General features: G+C 36.9%; 1 pseudogene; it reads right to left on the reverse strand.

The window, feature by feature from the left end:
- Positions 1-5000, reverse strand: part of LOC137972654 (uncharacterized) — a 51161-nt pseudogene that overhangs the window by 24734 nt on the left and 21427 nt on the right.

Raw genomic sequence — 5000 nt, forward strand, 5'->3', positions numbered from 1 at the left:
AGATAGAGAGCAATGAAAACCAAAATACTCCTTTTCATAAAAGCACCGAGATGTACGTGTCTCACATTGACCGGAAACAGTTTCTTGGAGGTGACACGCAAATTTTGTGGAAGTTCTCCCCGCAAGGTAAAGCGTCATGCCACTGTGACAAAGCCGTGGGTGTTATCTACTGCTGACATTTGCCGACAGTTCTCGGAGAACTGAACTCCAGAACAATTCTGGGTAGGAATAAAAAAACCTATGCAGTGCAGAAAATCGAACAAATACCGTGAACTTGCTCATGATGATCACGAAACACGACAACTCGAAAGCTTCCGTCGTTGTTACTCAGAAAAATCCAACATTAATCACTGCCTTCTGAAGGTTGCATCTCAGCAACATTTATTTGCTCTGTCAGGAGAATTCCTCCTCATTTGATGGGGTTGTTTGACGAGCATATACAAGCAATAACGATGTTGATTGGCTGAAAACGAGAACAGTCAATTAATTTTATACTGACCGGCCACGCTGATACGAAGTGTTGTGCAAAAGTATTGCAACCGAAAAGCGTGCATGGCGCTCTTTTAATGTCGCGAACTTTCGTCGAAAAATAGCTGCAGTTCGAGCGGCGTCTTGAGCGATGATTCACAGGAACAAAGTGCGATATTTTTTCAAATTTTCGGTACCTTAACAAAAAGTCGCGATCATTAAATAAATGTATTTCACCAGCCAATACGCGAAAGTTCCCTGGAGACAGAATACGAGTTCACCGGGGTTCGTGAGAAGTTTTCCATGCGGCTGATACGTTGACCGGAAAAACCGCGTGCTGAAACGTTCAGTGTTTACGAGTTGAGTCATCATTGATTAACACAATAAAAGACCAAAGGCATCTCAACGATACGCTTAAAAAAAAAAAAAAGCGAAAGGTCTAGGAGAATAATCTGATGGGGTTGTTTGACGATAACATAAGAGCAATAACAACGTTCATTGGTGGAAAACGAGAACAGTGCTCAATTCTGTAAGCATCTTGACGCAAACCGCCCGCCGACAACCTCTCAAGATTGTATGACACAATATACGTGTTAAATTTGTGAATGTTGTCCGGCTTGGCGGGCTAATGCGCGCTCAGGGTCGACGTCATGATCAGTGGAAGGTGCTTAATTTAAGAGTTGGGCAGAAGGACGAAAATAAGTGCACCAAGCTAGTACGGAAATTAAATTTGTCGCAAAGAGGTAAGACATCCTCTGAGCGGCAGAGGCGTTATTCGCTGAGATCGTACAGAAACAGTGGCTGAACAAGCGTGTTGAAATTTTGGCGCGAATTTCAGGGAAAAGTATAATCCGCTTTCTAGTTATGGACCAAGGAAACCTACTGAATGGAAATTTGGACAATGGATCGACTACTGTCGGTACGTTTCCGTTTTTCATTGGCTTTACAGGAATGTAGAATGGAAAAGCAGAATTTTACGTTGCCTTTCCCGTAATATGCAAGTGTGGAACAGTGTGTGACTGAATTAAGACGTTTTAACTTGAGCTTACTATCACCCGTATATTTTTATGCCGATAATCTTTATAGCTAAAGGACCACATAAACATCGTTTTTGTGAAGTAAGTCGAGATTCGCAAAATTTTAACTTGGGAATCATTGATCAAAGACCATTGCCCAAATTCATTCACATGTGGCTCATCGATGATGACAAGCAAACATTCAAGAGTAATTGTTTATCGGTGATTCACGACAGATCCTTACCACACATGTTGTTTTAATTGAAAACTCACTAGTTCTCATAGGTAGATACTGAGAATTGTTTCTTGAGACTGAATGTGATTTCATGCGCCCTGAAAACTGTTCTCAGGGCGAGAAAAACATTATCAGTTTACCGATAAATGTGCTAAAAACACGGACGATGGATTTTGGACGATAGTGGATGGGCCCATTTTAGGGTCAAAATTTGTCACGCAATCCATTAGGAAAAGACAGAGTCCATTTTGTGGCGCAACTTGGACTTTTCTTTCCTTCTTTCTTCTTTTACATGTTATTCGCTAGAAAGGTAAAATGAAATACGTAGATACAAGGCTAAAAACTATAAAATAAGAGACGTTATTTTTTTATAGTTTTCCTTTTTCGTTTTTATAATTAAGGTTTGCGCGCAAAACTATTTAATAGGTATGACTTGCGGTCAATTAAAAGGTTTCGCGTGAGCTTCCTTATCTCTCTGATTCGCTATACAGATGACTAAGGTTAGAGGCTAACAAAATGTCGGCTATTCAGCATTATTCTGTTACGCATGGCTTATTAGAGAAAACAAAAATGAACAGTAAACATTGCGACTCTTCAGAGTGAGATAAAATGAAAGAGCTTTAAAAGTTGACACGTCGAACCTAATTTTGTTTCGGCTTCGTTTTTTCTTTCGAGTCAGTGCTTTTCAGTGTTTTGATAGCATCTGCTATTGTCCATCAGGTTTATGTGAATGGTAAACATGATCACTATTTTATCGAATAACAACGGCTTTAAATGTTTGTTTAACCAAGTTCATCTTATTCTCCATGTCTTTCAGTATTTACTCAAGTTGTTTGTTTGAACGACCGGGTTGTATTCAATGATAATGTATTTCGTTTTGCAAAACTCGTAGGCCTTGGCAGTTCAATGCTCATTGACTCCAATACCGAGCGTAAAAACTTCATTATATTCATTCCATTTGAAAAGAATTTTAGTAATTTTGTTTCTGAAATGTTATTGGTTCATGCGGCTAATATTACTGGATAATGCTATCTTGGTTATTCGTTATTATCCTGTTATTCACTAACAGGTTTCTCATTGGATATAACAGAGCCCAAAGTGGATAATGTTAGCCAAACTTGACACCCTCAAAAATGATCACCTCTGATTGGTTCTAATGGGCAATAACATCTAATAATGAATAACATAAAATAGTACCAATTACTTTGAAATAGTGTTAGCTGAAGCAATAAGTACCAGCCTACAATAATACACTTCTTTAACACAAGTGAGCCATATTTACTGACCCTAATTGCATCACAAATGAAACAGAATTCTTTATCATACCCCTTGCCACCAAGAATAAAATCTTCATCATCTCCTTTGTTTAGCAAGAGGAGAAGAGCTTTATAATCAAGGGTAACTGCCAAAAACAAGAGAATGAATGCAAGCTTCTAATTTGCTTGAGCAATTTAATTATTTTAATGTGAATTTAAATAATTATAACACTTTTTCTTCTAAATTCAATGCAACAATCTCGCCATTTCACCAACAAAATAAAATGCTACAAGCAAAAGTAGACAAGGATTGTGTCTGATAACCTAGCGTTAACACATTACCTAATCTTAAAGTCGCCTTGCTGTTCCACCTGTTTTAGATATTACTGCATTGTAATTAAGTGATTATGGATTAGTATTGTTGACTCCACTTCACTCACAAGAAATATCTTATTATAACAATTAACACATTGCAACATTCACTAGAAGTATACATTATCTTAGAACTCTGTTCATACCTGTAAATTTGACCTGATATTTTTTGCCATCTACAACAATTCCATTTTTCTTTATGTTCCTCTTCTGTTCATTTAAATTTGAGATAAGCTGAATGAGATGATCCCTAAGAAACAAGTTAGAAATCTATAACTTTTTCATAATTAAGCAGAGGAGATGTTCTGACAGATGCATACTATTATTATTATTATTATTACTACTACTATTGTATCTTCAATTAGCCAGAATTACGATGTTGTCCTACAAACTCAACATTTACAAGAAATTGGATATGGACTTAGATTTTCAATTATTAAAAATCCAGATCCATACCATAATGCCAGCCACTGCTCTTCCTCACTTTACATAATAACGCATAAACTAGAGCTACCTACATGCTATTTGTTTGTTTGATTATTATTATTATTATTATTATTACTATTATTGTGAGCTTCACTTACCTTTTTTCTTTGCAATTATCAATAGCAACAGGATAAATAGAAAGGGCACTTTCTGAACTTTTGTTTTCAAAGTCGATGGGAGAGAACCCCACAGCAACTTGATTTCTACCTACACAATTGCAGAAGAAATGAAGAGCACATAAAGGAAAAGAAAAAAAAGGCAATATTTAGTCATGTAAACAGGATTTCATAGTAAATATCTATGGGGCGCCGTTTGTAAATTTATTATTTATTTCACTTTTGGTGGTTTTTTTCGTGATATGTTCTTTTATTTAGGATAATTTCATTACTGCCCGTCCATTCGCACAAATAAGCAATTTTACTATAATTGGTTATTTGATAAAACCAGTCTTTCGTCAGTTGATTATTTGATAAAACCATTATTTTTTCCACTGGTTATTTAATAAAACCAATCTTGCGTTGTTTGGTTATTTGATATAACCAATGTTGCGTTATTTGGTTATTTCATAAAACCAATCCTGCGTTATGTGGTTATTTGATATAACCAATGTTGCGTTATTTGGTTATTTGATAAAACCAATTTTGCGTTCTTTGGTTATTTATTTGATGAAACCATTATGAAGTGTTGGAAATCTTTAAAATAATTTGGTTCGCGTGTATCTTACATGTTAAACAGCTCAAAACCTTTTGACTTTACGAACGAGGCCAATGCCATTGTTTCAAATAACCAATTTTATGAAATTGGTTATTTGAAATAACCAAAGTGTCATCAGACTTGATGAGTTCAAGACCTGACCGGACCAGTTTTCGCCCAGCAGTATTGCAGCATAAAGAAGGCGCATCTGATTGCATAACTTTTGGCGGGATTCTACCGTGTTCGTAGTCTTCGGAATAACAATGGCTGAGAAGGAGGAGCTGGCGCGAAGGCTTTCGGCTGCCGTTTCTAGAGCTATCAGTGATGCATTATCTCAGGTTGAGGTAAGCCGACACAGAGTCAAGGCAGATCATCTCGGTTTCCTTTGCCGGAGCTTTAAGCTCTCTTGTCCGTTCCACACTGACCGCGGATGCATAGATACCGACGCACGCAAACATGTACTAACTTATTTGC

Source organism: Montipora foliosa, chromosome 10 (assembly GCF_036669935.1).
Source record: "Montipora foliosa isolate CH-2021 chromosome 10, ASM3666993v2, whole genome shotgun sequence".
NCBI lineage: Eukaryota > Metazoa > Cnidaria > Anthozoa > Scleractinia > Acroporidae > Montipora > Montipora foliosa.